At 35.1% G+C, this 18,570-nt stretch overlaps 1 pseudogene; it reads right to left on the reverse strand.

Moving 5' to 3' along the window:
* Positions 1-13,910: 13,910 nt before the first annotated feature.
* LOC140451723 (piwi-like protein Siwi) lies at positions 13,911-18,498 on the reverse strand (annotated as a pseudogene).
* Positions 18,499-18,570: the final 72 nt, after the last annotated feature.

Consider the following 18,570-nt stretch of genomic DNA (forward strand, 5'->3'; position numbering starts at 1 on the left):
TTTTTATTTTTTATGATAAAACTAAATACATGGTGACCAATAAAGTGGATATCGGCGCAACCCAACTGATATTAAACCAACAACCGCTGCAGAGAGTTCAGAGATTCAAATACCTTGGATGTTGGATTACCCAAAATCTAGATCCATCCTTCGAAATTCGATGTAGAATTGAACAGGCAAGAAACTCATTTCAAAAATTCAAGCCTCTATTATCCAATAACTCATTAAATTTGGAAATCCGTGAAAAGTTTACAAGATGTTATGTGTGGTCTATACTTTTGTATGGATGTGAAACTTGGACTTTAAACGCCGATATCATGAATAAAATCGAGGCGTTTGAGATGTGGTTGTATCGAAGGATACTAAAAATTCCATGGACTAGCAGAACTAGAAACGAAGAAGTTCTTCGAAGAATGGGACATCAACGAACTATTCTTCTTCTTCTTCAAGTGCCCTGTCCGTTGCGAACGTTGGCTATTAACATGGCAATTCTGATCTTATTTGCGGCGCTTCTGAATAGTTCGACCGATGTGAGCCCGAACCACTTCCTCAGATTTTGGAGCCACGAGTGTCTTCTCCTGCCTGGCCCTCGCTTACTGTCTATTTTTCCCTGGACAATCAATTGCAGTAGACGGTACTTATCGTGTCTCAATATGTGGCCTAGATATTCAAGCTTTCTTTGTTTAATTGTATTCACGATTTCTTTCTCCTTTCCGATTCTTTGGATTACCTCTGTGTTGGTGACATGTTCGGTCCAGGATATACGAAGAATGCGTCGGTACACCCACATTTCGAATGCTTCTAGTTTTCTCGTGAGCGTCTCCGTCAGCGTCCAGGCCTCCACACCATACAGTAAGATCGGAAAAATGTAGAATTTAACTAGACGTAGTTTTAGGGGAAGAGACAAATCCCTGCTTATGAGGAGCTTTTTCATATTGCTAAATGCTGCTCTAGCTCGTTCTATTCTCGCCTTAATTTCTGTGGCCTGTTCCCATTTTGCATTTACGTTGGTGCCAAGGTACACATAAGATTCTACATGGTCAATTAGTATGTTACTTATCCGTAACTGTCGAGCAGGCTGTTGCTTCCTGCTTATCAGCATCCACTTTGTCTTCTTGAAGTTGAGGCTCAGGTCGTATTCCTCACTAACTGAATAAACTCTTTCCATTACCTGCTGTAATTCGTCTATGGTACTGGCAAGGATCACCGTGTCGTCGGCATATCTTATATTGTTTGTTAACTCGCCGTTTATTTTTATGCCCTCATTTGCATTTTCCATACATTTATTAAATATTTCTTCGGAATAAATATTGAATAGGAGTGGGGATAATATACAACCCTGACGGACACCTCTTTTGATCTGCACACTTTTAGTGAGTTCGTTGCCAATTTTTGCTCTTCCTGTTTGACCCCAGTATAGGTTTGCCACAATTCGAATGTCCTTGTCGTCAATACCTGTCTTTCGCAGAATATCTATCAATTGTTCATGATTGACATTGTCAAATGCTTTTCTAAAATCCACAAAGCACAAATACACGTCCTTATCAACGTCTCTACACCGCTGTATAAGCACCTGGAGAGCGAAAATTGCTTCTCTAGTTCCAAGTGCTTTCCGAAAGCCAAACTGCGATCTATCAATATTTGACTCACATTTATCATATATTCTTCTATGAATGATCTTAGTGAACGCTTTAGTGACATGATTAATCAAGCTTATAAGCCGGTAGTCATCACAGATCTGGGCCTTTGGTTTCTTCGGGATTGTAATAAATGTTGACTGCAGCCAGTTCTCCGGGATTTTACCGCTATTATATATGTTGTTAAAAAGTTCAACTAGATTATCAAGGAACTGTTTGTCTGATTTACATAGGATCTTTAGTATTTCGCAGGGTACATTGTCCGGACCTGCTGACTTATTGTTTTTTAGTGCTGCAATGGCATCTTCTATCTCCGATTTAAGGATTGAAGGTCCTGTTTCTCCTTCTCCATATAGGTGATCATCAGTCCTGTCAGATGCAAATAATTTTTCTATGTATGATTTCCATGTTTCTAAGATCGTTGATGGCTCCGAGATAAGATTTCCATCGCCATCTTTTATGGAATTTTTTTTATCTTTCATTCGTTGGAAAACCATTTTTCTTTGGCTTCTCGAATTTTCGTTCTTATGATTTTGTGGATCTGCTGGTATTTTTCTTCATTTTTATTCTTGAATTTACGTCTTTCATCCATCATATCCATTATCTCATCAGACATCCATTCGTTCTTCTTTCGTCTGTCACGCTTTAATAGAGTCGCGCATGTTGTTTGGATTGCTTCCCTCGATTTATCCCATCTCTCTATTATGTCCGACGTGTTCTCGTTAATGTCGTTTATTTTCTTTCCTAGTTGTTCTCGTACTTTTATTTCGGTTTTTGGGTTAGTGAGTTTCTTAATATCAATTGTGTTTAAATTAGATCTTTTCTCGAACCGTTTTACTCTCATGACCATTCTGCATACCAACAGATTGTGGTCCGTAGGAACATCGGCACCTGGGTACGTTTTTGATGATTTTATCATGTTTTTATATCTTGTTGGTACTGCTATATAATCTATCTGATTCCTTATGATTGATGAACGAACTCTATTAAATATTATTAAGAGGCGTAAACTAGAATATCTTGGACATATAATCAAAGGACCAAGATATGAGTTCCTTCGGCTAATTCTCAACGGTAAAATCGAAGGAAAGAAATGGATAGGACGGAAGAAACTCTCTTGGAATTCCTCGTTGAGGAATTTGCGGCAGTGGACAGGTTTGACAGTGGACCAATTGCTACACGTAGCGCAAGACCGAGATCAGTATAAAAATATTCGCGATTGAAAACAAAGTATCTGACCTCTGGCGTAATAAATTTAAACTACTAAAAGTGGTATAAACAAACCAGACAGCAATTGATTTGAATAGAAATATTAAATTTTTTTAGTAAATTTCAGCATTATGACTACGTTAAAGTATTTTAAATCAAATCGATATTGTTCTGTTCCTCCCCTATTGCGAAATAGGGAAAGATATGTCCCTATTTCTCTTTGCTAAACTTTTATTTATTTATTAACGGGTATACCATTTACATTGAAACAAAATATATATAAACATTTTCAAAGTAAGCATAACATTGGAAAATAATTAGCAAAGTTTAACAAAACACTAATAATTAACTTGAATACAAACTAATATCACACAAATAGCAGAAACTGGAAAAGTTGAGAAAATCAATAAAAAGAAAATACCGCTATCATTTAGTCAATAACATATTGAGAATACATAATTTATTTTCTTAAATAACAGAAATACAAATACTTACCATGTTAGGATAGTATCATGAGGTTTTTTCCTCATGATTTATTATGGAATCTTTTAAAGACAAATCATGTGCTATGATCTTTTCTGACAGGTGATCTCAAGTTAAGGTCGATTTCGTGTAATCAAATGAACTATATTACAATAAAGTCAATAAATAAATAAAGTTATAAATAACTAAATAAAGTCAAGTTCAAGTTATTTATTTATGTTAATATACAATAAAGTCCTTACATATGTCAAAAAATAGTATAAAATAAAAATTAACATATAAAAAACATAGGCATAATTTTATAAAATAATGCATATATTAATAAGACAAACATTACACAGAACATTATACTATAGGTTCCCAGGTATACACAAAATATTTATACAAAAAATATACAAATTCACCAATACACAAGCCAGTTCCAACCATTAAAGTTAAAATTTAAGAATTCATCACTTGAAAACTGCTTCCCCTTCAACCAATGGTCTCTTTGCTTCACCACAATACTCAACGATATCATTAGGCTAATTTCCATTTTTAAATAATAAAAATAACTCGTCTTAAACCAAACTAAACATCCAAAAGCAATGGTAAACATTAGACTGTTATGTTTGTTTATACCATTTATATCGGCCATGACACTGCAATCGAGCTGCCCTCTACATTCAGTTTCAATCGCGAATTATAAGCATGGTAGTCGCCGACGTTCCGTAGGGATATGGCACTCTAAGAAGAAGAAGATTTTTCATGTATGTTCTGAAAGCTAATCGCCCTCGAAAAAGTAACTATTCATCTAGAGATAATTTTTGTGGAGGCATATAACAAGATTGAAAATTTCTAATTATAGGTACAAGTCTAAAATATTTCTTACCTTCGCTAATCTATCGGTCTCAGTAGAAATTTCCGGACCGATTCTGAATTACCGCTCATTAGAAATGCAAATCCATCTTCTGGTATACCTCTTTCTATCGAAAATTTCCTAGCATTTGTCAATGGTAAAAACACCCTCAATAAACAGCAATAAAATTCGACCAATAAGGTAAAAATTCTTTAATAGTAGGCTGATCCATAAAATTTATTTTTGATAATCTACACTCAGGTGCAAAAAAATCGATCCATTCCTTATATCTTATTTATTTGAAGTTGCATAATTTTAGAGACGTATGTAAATTTAAGTGTACCCTCGTATACGAGAAATAAAATAATATTTTTAATATTGCTTTTTATTTTCTTAAAACAAATTGGTATTTCAGGTTTTTGTCAAAAATGGTCTGAAGCAAGTAGATATTTATTGAATGTTGTTTTTAATTCAACAACCATACTAGTGTAGTGATTTTATTTTCAAAACGTGTTATACTTTTATTTAATTTTCTTCCTAAATGTCTCTAACTCCGACAGATGCTGCAAGGGCGGTGACTTTAGTTCAAGATGGTAGTAGCCAATATTATGCAGCTGAAATGTTGGGTGTTAGTCGATCTTCTGTTCAAAGAGCAGTTCGGCGTTTTAGCGACACCGATAACTTCACAAGAAGACCAGGATCAGGTCGTAGAAGGGTAACATCCGAAAGAGATGATCGATTTCTGGCGTCATCATGTTTGAGAAATCGGCATCTAACTTCAGTTGAACTGGCAAATTCTCTGAGCGAAGTGAGAAATGTGGATGTAAGCAAATGGACAGTTCGTCGACGACTTGTAGAAGGTAATTTATTATCCACAAAGCCAGCCCTATCTCCAATACTGTCCATAGAACATCGCAGAGCTCGCCTTGCTTTTGCAAGAGAACATGAAAACTGGAGTGATGCAGATTGGGGCAATGTATTGTTCTCAGATGAGTCCAGATTTTGTCTAAGGTCACTAGACGGCCGAGAAAGGGTTTGGAGAAGACACGGAGAGCGATATTTTCAATGTAATATTGCGGAAAGAATAAGTTATCGGAGGGCTTCGTTATGGTTTGGGCTGGTATCAGTTCAGAAGCCCATACGGATTTAGTTATTGTAGATAGAAGTTCTATGACTCCTGCAAGATACATAACAAGTATTTTAGATCAGCATGTGGTACCTTTTGCTCCTTTCATTGGACCTAGTTTTATTTTTATGAACGACAACGCGCGTCCTCACCGTGCCAGAATCGTCAACCAATATATAGAGGAGGTGGGAATTGTCCGTATGAACTGGCCAGCTTGCAGTCCCGATCTCAATCCCATAGAACATCTATGGGATATGATGCGAAGACGTCTTCGAGCACGAGTACCCCGTCCAAACAACTTGGCTGAACTTACAGCGGTTCTTCAAGAAATATGGGACCAATTGGATCAATTTGATATTCAGTAGTTAATTGCCTCAATGCCTAGACGTGTACAGGCTGTTATAAATGCCCGAGGGGGAAACACTAGATATTAATTTATTATCAATGTTTTTCTTAATTTCAGAAAGTTTTGAATATTCTTGTATTTTTGAGTTTTGGCGTATGTCTCTATAAATAAATGATTTTTTTGGATAATCTGTAAAAATTATTTTAATCTAACATATACTTTTACATATATACCTGATTTAAAACTAATATCTTCAAACGTTTTCTTTTTTCAGCAAATAATACCCATGGATCGATTTTTTTGCACCTGAGTGTATTTCTTCCAGTTATAAATAACCTAATAACAGTTTTGTAGCAATTCCCATTTGGGAATTTGTAAACAAATAGGATATATGTAAGTTTTGTTTTATTTTGATACAAACCCATGTAATTATAAATATCATAATTACTTCTGCTTATCTGTATATATAACTGTTTGTTTGAGACAGAAATAAATATTTATTTCATTTCTCTGAACTATTTTGTTTGCTTTATTTTAGAATAATCTCCTAACCCTTTGATGTGTTTTTTATTTTAGGGATATTTTTCCTAAATCCATCAAGTTTAGGATTCTTCGAAGCGGCGTCCTCCTTTCAAATAGCTAGAAGTCTTCTTCTTGTTGTCCCTCTTTGCCCAGTTGTCCAGGAGATTTATGTAAGTATCCCTTTGTTTCATTTTTGGTAGTTGCCCCAATCCGACCCCTTGTTATTAAACTTATCCACGACCCAGCTCTCCAATTAACCCCTGAGTGCCGTCCGCATAAGTTTCGATTTATTTTGCTTGCCCTATTTTCGCCCCCAATCATCTACCCCTTATAATCTTACCCTATTGTAGGCAAAATATTTCGTTACAAAATAATAATCATCTAATTGAAATTATATTTAAAATGTAAATAAACAACGTAAAATACAATCAGTTGCTTTAATTTCCCTATGTTCTCTCTTAACTCGTTGCGTGTGGATGCCCAATCATAGGACATACTCTGAACTGAAACTAATTATTAACAAAAATGTGTATAATCAATGGCATACATGCGCGCCGTCCGCACATTGGTGAAGGCACCATGTGGCTCACATGTATGTCATCCGCAGGGATCGTGACGACCACTCCTCTTTACCGACCAGCTTGTGATTCCCCGAGGGTGGTCGCTATTGTAAAGTTTTACTGTATATTGTTTTTGGTTGTATTGGTTTTTCCAGACGATCAAGACGTGATTGCACAAGACCAAGACGACCTCAGCTACATGATGAAGAAACTACAAGAAGAATATACCAAGGCTGGCCTAGATATTAACCTCGCGAAAACAGAGTACCTATCTACAAGTGAAGAAGACATAGAAGATCTACAGATTGATGACAACGTAACAATCAAAGGAAAGGATAAATTCAAATACCTGGGGTTTATAATCACGAAAAAGGCAACAACAGAGGAAGAAATTACACAAAGATTAGGACAAACAAGAACAGCAATCCGACAACTTAACTCAGTATGGTGGGATAGACACCTAAATATGAAGACAAAAACGCAGATTTATAAAACATTAGTGCGAAGTATTATGACATATGGGGCCGAAAATTGGATCATAAACAAGAAAAACAGCAGTAAGATAATAGCAACAGAGATGGAATGCCTGCGAAGATGCTGCAGAGTAACAAGAATGGATAGGAGAAGTAATGACGAAATAAAGCAAAGAACATCAATAGAAACAGACATACTAACATATATAGAACAAAAAAGACTAAAGTGGTATGGACATGTAAGAAGAGCTAGCGACAGCAGATGGATAAAGAGAATAACCGAATGGAGCCCCATAGGAAGGAGGAAAAGAGGACGACCCCGAAAATCCTGGAGGAACGAAGTAGACGACGCCATGAGTAAGAGAGGACTAAACGATGGAGAATGGAACAACAGAGAGAGATGGAAACGGTTGAGCGAGGGAAGGCAGTGAATACTGTAGAATCCCTAAATATATATATGGTTTTTCCAATGATAAACAATTAGCACTAATGAGATGGTTTTTAATTGATGTTGATACTTCGACGATTAGAATGAGCTTACAAGCTTGTCCTTTACGACTTAATCTTCCAATATCTTTTCCAAATTTTCGTAAAATGACAAAAGCCTATCTATCCGAAAGGCCATATTATTCAGTAGATGAGTTTCTTAATGAATAACTAAGAAATTACAGTACATACCTTAATTTACAAGTAACTAGTATTTTATCTATATTTGGGTATCATGCATATCTAATAAGTTATTAGTTCTTGCGGTTTTATTATGCAATGGATTGTTTATTTCATTATCTTTAAAAATTTTATAATTTTCAGTGACAATAAAGCATATTTGTAATTGCTAATTATGATCTGAGGGGACATCTGCCAGATGTAGTGTTTTAGTTATCTTGATTAAATTTCAGTAATTGTTATACAATCATTCGGATTTCTTATGATCTTACTTTTAGTATCTGCTGGTGACTTCAAAGTGTATAAAGGACGCTTGGAGAAGGTATTTGTCAGACATAAATTGTCCTCGTGTTTTTTTTTGTCTACCTTATCCTACTTTGGCATTGAAGTACCTTTGTTATTAAAATAATGTCTTTATTTTTCAGAGAACTAATCATCCTCTTTAAAAGTATCTCTATTATAGTATCGAAAACACGCAACATCTCTTTTTTACTCAGTTCTAACCTAAGGTATTTATTGTAAAGAACAGTTTTAATTTTTATAAACGCATTTCTAGCTATCCTGGCCCTTATTTCTCTTGTTTGGTAATTATTTTCTGAAATTCAGGTTCAAAGGTATTTTTCAACCCTTTTTATCGGTACATGTCCCCAATGTATATTTCTTTGTTACTGTCATGTACTTAGTTTTTTTTATATTCTAGTCCATATTTTTCACAGAAATTGCTTGTCTCGTTTAGTAGTAGTTACGAGTCGCTTAGCAGAGTTTGCAATAATTGAATCGGTGAGAAGAGAAACCAGATATGTTCATAAATAGGCATTTTTGACATTTTGACAGACATCCATTATAAATATGAAGACACATCGTTTTGTATAGAAACCAGACGTATCCTCATACTAATAATGCTTTTATGTGGATTAGAAATTATTGTATTGTGGAAAAATCGTATAAGTCCTGGACATGTCCACTTTTTCTACAATGCAGGTCTATTCGTCCCAATATACATTTGTCATTCGTCACTATGGAAGGTGTAGAAGATGATAATCTCGAATTCAAAATTAAAAAAAGGCGAAATCCAGAGTGTTGGAAGGCTGTTATCAATAAAAAAGCAAGATAATCTGGACAACAGTATACTGATTATAAAACTCGTACTATTTCAAGCAAAACGATTGGAGAACAATGCAGGTATGTTATAACCTCAAATTTTGTTAAATATTTAACTTTTACTAGACTTATTACAATGTAGATGTAACAAGAAATGCTTTCTTGCGATTCCTTGTGTATGTAGAGAAGAGATATTGACAAAATTTTATAAATTTTAAAACAAAAATGCTCAAGACGTTTATCTTCAGTCTCTTATTGAAATCTTGACAGTTGTCCGACGGCGTTCTAGACAAAACAAAGAGAAAACCACATGAACACTCATTTTCATACAGATTGACAACAAGTACAGGAGTTTATTCCGTTTGTAAATCTGCATGCTACAACGAAACACAGAGTAGGTCGGTTGATAGAGCTTTTAGAAAAAGGGCAAGTACCTGTTGACATGAGAGGTAAAAACCAGCTAATGCAAAACCTGAAGAAATAGTCAATAGTATAAAAGCCCATACTGAGTCATTTCCTGTCAAACTAGCACACTACACTGGACTCGAAGTGAAATATTTGAACGAAAAACTAAATATAAAAATAATGCATTCGTTATGTTCGAAAAAATTTTCAAATGTCCAAGTTAAATATGGTTTTTCTAGAGCTGTCTTCACCGACTTCTATCAGTTACGCTTCGGCAAGCCTCAGATTGACACCTGCAGCAAATGCGAAGAACTAGCTTTAAAAATAAAGTCCCAATATTTGAATCATAATGCTAAGAAGAGGATAGCAATAGCTGAAAAGATGGTGCATGTACGTCGATCAAAAAAGTTTTTTGCTAAAATAAATGAGTTAGAGGCCCTTACCAAAGTGGATCCATCGGTAGGAGGAATATGCATTGACTATATGCAAAATCTATTTCTAACAGTAACACCTATCCAAAATACATTTTTCCTAATTCAACTGACAGTCAGTGTGTTTAACATACACGATCTTAAAACCGGTAAAAGCTACTTCTACGTATATCACGAAGGATTAGGCCAAAAGAACCCTAACGAGGTGTGTTCCTTCATAATGGATTGTATTAAAACATATGTATCTGACGAAGTGAAACACTTTCATATTTTCTCTGATGGAGCTGGAAGTCAAAACAAAAACCACACAGTTTTAAGGAACGTCAGAGCCTTAACAGACCTCAGAATATTTGAAACGGTGAACCAGTACTACCCTACTCGTGGTCACTCGTTCATGCGTTGTGACCGTAAGTTTGCTGTAGCAAAGAGAGTAATAAAAAAGGTTGATAGGATTTAGGTATTAAAAGAGTATCTAAAACTCATAACTGCTAGTACTAAAAGAAGTTTCACTGTCCATCTGATCGAGAATAATATTATATTATCAAAGATTATAAACGCTGGTGGACTAGATACTACAAAACAAATATTTTATCACACAGATCACTAGGTAGACATATTCTCAAAGAACAAAAAGTTTTTTTTTTCTATCAGCAAGTTCATGCACTTTTCTTGTAACTCTCAGGCAAAAGGTCAAATTGTTGCCCATGAATTTATTGATGGAATTGTTCACCATACATTTGATGTTTCTATACGCACCAAAGTAGAGTCACTACCTGTTAACTTGCCTTATCCTCATGTCAGAGTTCCGATTAAGAAAAAGAAATTGGAACATCTATTGCAATTTGCACCCTACTTGGAGATGAGAACATTCCTGGATGCAAGATATTTTATGATTCCTTATTTACATGGCTAACTGAAGAAGATGAAGATGAATCCGAAGAACTTTGATTTATTCCTTTTTACTTTGGTATTTTGTGTTGTATTGTTTATATCATACTAAATAATCCTAAAATAATAATGTCTAAAAACCGGATATGTCCAATAAATAAATATTTATTTTCCGTCCTCTGATTCTGATAGTTGCATTCATTAAATTTTCTATCAATATTTATCAGTGATGGATTGCTCTAGACAGTGGTAATTAAAATTGTGTTAAATACTGGATAGTTTTCAATAGAGGAAGTTTTTTCATATTTACCGCTAACTTGATTTTTGTGACATGTCCGCTTTTTCTTCCCCCTGATTCAATTATAGTGTCATCTGCATATCTTACGCATAAACTTGGACCAGATTAATATCCACTGGCACAGAGTTTAAATGTATCACGAGACTCTGTACGAAATATAACTTACAGATTTAACCCGGGATCCGACAGGTGGGGTGTAGTACACCCCAACAATACTGAAGCGTCTAAAACATACGGAAATTTTGCATGTAGTGGCAACAGCGGCTAGATAGCTTTCTATTGTATATCCATCTATGCGATGACACATAGTTTTTAGTCATCTGTTTAGTTTCGCCAATTATATTTGGATTGAAAGAGGTCAGACCCCACGTGTCGGATTTTGTACATTCTGCAGAATTATTTTTATTATGTTTTACTCCTATAAATAAGTAAGTATGGTAAGTGAATAATACTTATGGATTTGAACATATTTTTTTATTAGTTTAAGCTAAAATGAATTACGAACGAGAACAAGCACGCCTTTAGGGCTTATGGGATGAAGTAGACAGTGAAGAATGTATTGACAAGAGTGATTCGAAAGTAAGTGAAGAAATAGACAATGTTAGTGAAAATAGTGACTATCCTAGCCAGCTTCAAGATGTTGACGTTCCAGATATCACAGAAAACTCAGATGAAGATGGAAGTCCAAATATAAGTGACAACTTTTTAGGAAAAAATGGAATTAAATGGCTGAAAGCTGTACCAAACAAAAACGTTAGAACAAGATCTGAAAACCTTATAACATATCTACCTGGTGTTAAAACGTATGCTAAATCCGCCAGAACTCCTATTGAATGTTTTCAGTTATTTATATCTGAACAAATGATTGTTGACATTGTTACATGCACTAATGAAAAAATAAGAAAAAAGACTGAAAAATGGAAAGATTCAAATCACTTGGAGAAACAAATCCTTCAGAAATAAAAGCTGCACTTGACCTCTTATACTTAGCCGGTGCATTTAGAAATAATCATCGTCGTCTGTGTGAGCTACGGAATGTGGATGGCACAGGTATGGACATATTTCGGTGTACAATGAGTCAAAGAAGATTCGAGTTTTTAATTTCATGCCTTCGATCATAAAAAGAACAGGGCAGACAGATTGAAACTGGACAAATTGGCACATATTCGAGGAATTGTTAACCGATTCGTGGATAACTGCAAGAACGCCTATACACCGTCTCAATATGTAACAATCGACGAAAAATTGGAGGCGTTTCGTGGCCGCTGCAGTTTTAGAAAATATATACCGAACAAACCAGCTAAGTACGGTATAAAAGTACACGCTTTGGTAGATGCATGTACATACTACCTTGTAAATATGGAGGTTTATGTTGTCAGTAGTCAGATGGACTTTTAGACAAAGCAATAGCCCTAAAGATATTGTAGACCGTCTAGTGGCCCCGATATCTGGAATAAAACGAAACGTGACGTTTGACAACTAGTATACCAGCTACGAACTCCTCGAAAACCTACGAAATACAAACTCACTGCGGTTGGAACAGTTAGAAAAAATAAGCCACACATACCTCCAGAATTTTTAAATGTACGCAATAGAGATTTGTATTCTACACTTTTTAGGTTTCAAGAAAATTGTACACTAATATCCTATCACTCAAAAAAGGGAAAAGTGACATTATTCATGTCATCTCTCCATCATGATAATTCGGAGGGTAATACGGAGAAGAAAGTTCCTGAGAAAAGTATCTTTTTATAATTTTAGTAAGTGTGGTGTTGATATCATGGATGAAATGTCCGCATCTTACAGTGTTTCACGTCGGAGTCGCCGCTGGCCACTAACAATCCCTTCTCTCCTCCTTTTCTCCCTTCTCAATACCGCAGGAATTAATGCCCAAATAATTTACAGAGTGAATAATAATGATGTGAAAATTGCTAGGAGAATTTTCCTAAAAGAGTTAGGAAAACAATTAATAGAAGACAATCAACGGAATAGAGTAACAAATCCGAGGTTAACTCGAAAACTGCGTAGTGCTACAAGACATGTTTTGGGTGAATAATCAGAGCCAGTACCTAAGAGAAGGAGACCAGGTCAGCAGGGAAGATGTTCTAAGTGTCCTCGTGTTCGTGACAGAAAAACCAAATACATATGCGAGGCTTGCGAGATTTACATCTGTCTTGAGCATGCCCAAATCTATTGTACTGTACAGATTTTGAGTAATTATTCAAGTTCGTATTGTTTACTAATTTAGCCATCTTTGTTTTATTAATTATAAATAAAATCATTTTTCTTTCGTCTTTAATTTAGTTGTGTTAATTTGGTTATTTTTCTTGGAATACGAATTTATTACAGAGTGCAATATAATTTATTTTTTATTAAGTATCATACATAAAATCATTTTTCTTTTGTCTTTAATTTAACTTAAACTCATATAATGTTATTGATTACATGTTGTGTATTACAAATTACAATAATAAAAAATAAACGTAAAGATATTTTTTGGAATTCTTTAACTTTTTCAGTTGTTGGGGTTTGTCACACCCCACCTGTCTGTTAGTGGAAAAAAATCACCTGTCGGATGCCGGGTTAATAAAACTAGTCTTCTTTGTAAAATTAATAAATTGATTTCCATGAAATTAACTCGGTAAGATTAAAAACTCTTTTACTAGAACGATTTTGAAGGTGCATTGGGTCCACCGAATCACATCTTCTACCTAAGAATGTAATTGTTAATTTTTCTAATTTAATTGTTTTTATTTCAGTGTTTCTCGTTACTTATTTCGTTTAACAATGGTCTAGTAAATTTAGATTTTAATCGTATTCCGGATTACATCTCAAAGGCTTTTCCCAATATTACAGATGCTTTCCTTGGATAAGTGCTATTTTCTACAATATCTGCAGGAAGGGTAAGATTTTTAAATAAAAACAACTTAATATTTATGTTTGTATTACAAAGTATAAAATATTACAAGTATATACATATTATTTGGTATTATGTCGATTTAATATGACTTAATCTATGTATCAATATATCCCAAGCAACATTTTTTCCAAGGCATCACCTTGTATCAGTCAGTTCAATACAAGTATATGTGAGCTATTCTAACTTAACTTTTTGGGAACTCCTTATACGAGGATTGTCTTTTTAGTTTTGCATATAGCCGCTTAGAGGGCGCCACCAATAAAACCTTCCGACATAAATGTAACCTCAATCTTTTGTTGACATAAATCGAGAGTTTCAAAGGAAGCTCAAAAAACGTTTATTAGAGTTTTTGTAGCTTCAAACAATACACACAATTGTCAATCTCTCAGTCCGCGAACTCTCCACATCATAACTGAGTGTTGAAGTGGACACTTTGCTATCTGCAATTTGGTTTTTGGTCCAGCAAGGTAAAACACGTTTTCTATTGCGTTACATAATAGTTCTCTTTAGAAAACCTTAGTTCTCATTAGAAACCTCAGTTCCCATGTTTGAAAGTATTTTTCGAGAACGAAAATTAGAGATGTAGTTACCTATACTGAGCACGCCAAAAGGAAAACAATAATTAATACATATTTTTCCTTCTTGACCCATATCTGCCAATTTGATTGGTTGGCAATACACACAATTGTCAATCTCTCAGTCCGCGAACTCTCCACATCATAACTGAGTGTTGAAGTGGACACTTTGCTATCTGCAATTTGCTTTTGGTCCAGCAAGGTAGAACACGTTTTCTATTGCGTTACATAATAGTTCTCTTTAGAAAACCTTAGTTCTCATTAGAAACCTCAGTTCTCATGTTTGAAAGTATTTTTCGAGAACGAAAATTAGAGATGCAGTTACCTATACTAAGCACGCCAAAAGGAAAACAATAATTGAAAATTTTTACTAATCTGCTTTAGGCTCAGCAGGGTACCTTGCGTTATTAGCTGCTACTGTAGTTTCCATAGAAAGAACTCTTCTTTAAAATTGTATGAGACGATCTTACAATTGGAATTGCCATTTCCGGAGTTCCGTGACTGCTTCAGGGCATCGCAGGAACCGCTTACAAAATTCTTGAAGTTTCCTCATACGGTATACTGGTCCTACTCGAGTATGATCCGAGATAGTTGTTAGTTTACATAATTCTGGAATTAAATACACAACTTCAGACTTTCTAGCTCGTATTTCCCTATGTCTGGTATGACACACCAGCAGAGGCTGGCGTCGTTGACGAATATGAATCTTATACTTGTCTGCGTAATACTGCCCCATTGCATTCCTCTTGCAGCTTGTAAGGTATGCAAAAAGTCGTAACATTAATTTTTTGTTTTACTAATCTGCTTTAGGCTCAGCAGGGTACCTTGCGTTATTAGCTGCTACTGTAGTTTCCATAGAAAGAACTCTTCTTTAAAATTGTATGAGACGATCTTATAATTGGAATTCCCATTTCCGGAGTTCCGCGACTGCTTCAGGGCATCGCAGGAACCGCTTACAAAATTCTTGAAGTTTCCTCATACGGTATACTGGTCCTACTCGAGTATGATCCGAGATAGTTGTTAGTTTACATAATTCTGGAATTAAATACACAACTTCAGACTTTCTAGCTCGTATTTCCCTATGTCTGGTATGACACACCAGCAGGGGCTGGCGTCGTTCTCGAATATGAATCTTATACTTGTCTGCGTAATACTGCCCCATTGCATTCCTCTTGCAGCTTGTAAGGTATGCAAAAAGTCGTAACATTAATTTTTTGTTTTACTAATCTGCTTTAGGCTCAGCAGGGTACCTTGCGTTATTAGCTGCTACTGTAGTTTCCACAGAAAGAACTCTTCTTTAAAATTGTATGAGACGATCTTATAATTGGAATTCCCATTTCCGGAGTTCCGCGACTGCTTCAGGGCATCGCAGGAACCGCTTACAAAATTCTTGAAGTTTCCTCATACGGTATACTGGTCCTACTCGAGTATGATCCGAGATAGTTGTTAGTTTACATAATTCTGGAATTAAATACACAACTTCAGACTTTCTAGCTCGTATTTCCCTATGTCTGGTATGACACACCAGCAGAGGCTGGCGTCGTTGACGAATATGAATCTTATACTTGTCTGCGTAATACTGCCCCATTGCATTCCTCTTGCAGCTTGTAAGGTATGCAAAAAGTCGTAACATTAATTTTTTGTTTTACTAATCTGCTTTAGGCTCAGCAGGGTACCTTGCGTTATTAGCTGCTACTGTAGTTTCCATAGAAAGAACTCTTCCTTAAAATTGTATGAGACGATCTTATAATTGGAATTCCCATTCCCGGAGTTCCGCGACTGCTTCAGGCCATCGCAGGAACCGCTTACAAAATTCTTGAAGTTTCCTCATACGGTCTACTGGTCCTACTCGAGTATGATCCGAAATAGTGAATTGTTAGTTTACATAATTCTGGAATTAAATACACAACTTCAGACTTTCCAGCTCGTATTTCCCTATGTCTGGTATGACACACCAGCAGGGGCTGGCGTCGTTCTCGAATATGAATCTTATACTTGTCTGCGTAATACTGGGCGTAGCTCATCTGTGAACCATCTACCAAAGGGAGAGTACTATCAGCATTCTGGGAGAAGTCCACATCATCAATTCTGTAAGTCCTGTTGTTGTAAAATGTCAGTACACTAGATCCTATAATTTTACTTTGGAATTCTTTTGGACCGTGTAACTGAGAAAACCATGGATGCAATGGTATCCCCATAGCTGATGTAAAAAAATGCCAAAGTTAAAAACAACTAGCATAATGAACCATATGACAAGAACAATTGTCAATCTCTCAGTCCGCGAACTCTCCACATCATAACTGAGTGTTGAAGTGGACACTTTGCTATCTGCAATTTGCTTTTGGTCCAGCAAGGTAGAACACGTTTTCTATTGCGTTACATAATAGTTCTCTTTAGAAAACCTTAGTTCTCATTAGAAACCTCAGTTCTCATGTTTGAAAGTATTTTTCTAGAACGAAAATTGGAGATGCAGTTACCTATACTGAGCACGCCAAAAGGAAAACAATAATTGAAAATTTTTACTAATCTGCTTTAGGCTCAGCAGAGTACCTTTCATTATTAGCAATATTAGTAATTTCCATAGAAAGAACTCTTCCTTAAAATTGTATGAGACGATCTTATAATTGGAATTCCCATTTCCGGAGTTCCGCGACTGCTTCAGGGCATCGCAGGAACCGCTTACAAAATTCTTGAAGTTTCCTCATACGGTCTACTGGTCCTACTCGAGTATGATTCGAAATATTTAATTGTTAGTTTACATAATTCTGGAATTATACACAACTTCAGACTTTCTAGCTCGTATTTCCCTATGTCTGGTATGACACACCAGCAGGGGCTGGCGTCGTTCCCGAATATGAATCTTATACTTGTCTGCGTAAAACTGGGCGTAGCTCATCTGTGAACCATCTACCAAAGGGAGAGTACTATCAGCATTCTGGGAGAAGTCCACATCATCAATTCTGTAAGTCCTGTTGTTGTAAAATGTCAGTACACTAGATCCTATAATTTTACTTTGGAATTCTTTTCTGGACCTCTAATCTCTAGAAATATGTTGTAACAAGTGTCCTCACGCAGGACTTTAAATGCTAGTTCGATATTCATCATCACTTGATTTTCGTGTTGGCGAATAGATGTAAAATATCCAGGCCACAGTGATAATTTGTGCTCATGTATATTAATTTGACTTTTGGAATCATGATAGTCTCTTTGAAGCAACGTGACCTGCATTGCAGATAGACATTTTCTTATCAGTACGTTAAAAAGTTGTATGTAATGGAGATCTCCCCATGCCAGTTCACTGACCATGCGGATGTGAATTCTGATTTTTTCCAGCTTCGTTTTCCACAAATTTCTCCAATGATTCTTTGTGCTGTATACAGCACTGTTCCATTAAATAAATAGCCAGACAGTGTGTCTCGAAGAGCTTGATGAATAACTTTTTTTCGTCCACTGGTGTGATCAACTTCCGAATTAAAGTCAACAAGGTATTGAAATAATTTTTCATGTCTGTATTAGTGGAAAATAGTTTGATATTAAATTATTAAAGCTGCCGAGCTTTTAAACTATTCATTGTCAAGTAACTCTTAAGGGTTACTTGACAACACGTGCATAGATAGTATATATATATATATATATATAATATATATATATATATATATATATATATATATATATATATATATATATATATATATTTATATATATATATATATATATATATGACGTACTGAAGACGACCAATAGTCAGAAATACGTATATACGGTTGCCTTCCATCTTATACACATGTTTTATTATATATTTTCTATTTTGTTGCGAGATATGCCGATATCTTTTACCTTTGTTTATATATATATATATATATATATATATATATATATATATATATATATATATATATATATATATATATATATATATATATATATATATATATATATATATATATATATATAATAATAATAATAATAATAAGGATTTTAAGGATGGACTTGAGGATCTTTGACTGGAAGAATTTTCATGTCTGTATTAGGAAAATATTAACGGAAATGGGATGGAAAAATTTTCAAAGGGATACAGGATGGTTAATTGGA

Source organism: Diabrotica undecimpunctata, chromosome 10 (assembly GCF_040954645.1).
Source record: "Diabrotica undecimpunctata isolate CICGRU chromosome 10, icDiaUnde3, whole genome shotgun sequence".
Classification (NCBI taxonomy): domain Eukaryota; kingdom Metazoa; phylum Arthropoda; class Insecta; order Coleoptera; family Chrysomelidae; genus Diabrotica; species Diabrotica undecimpunctata.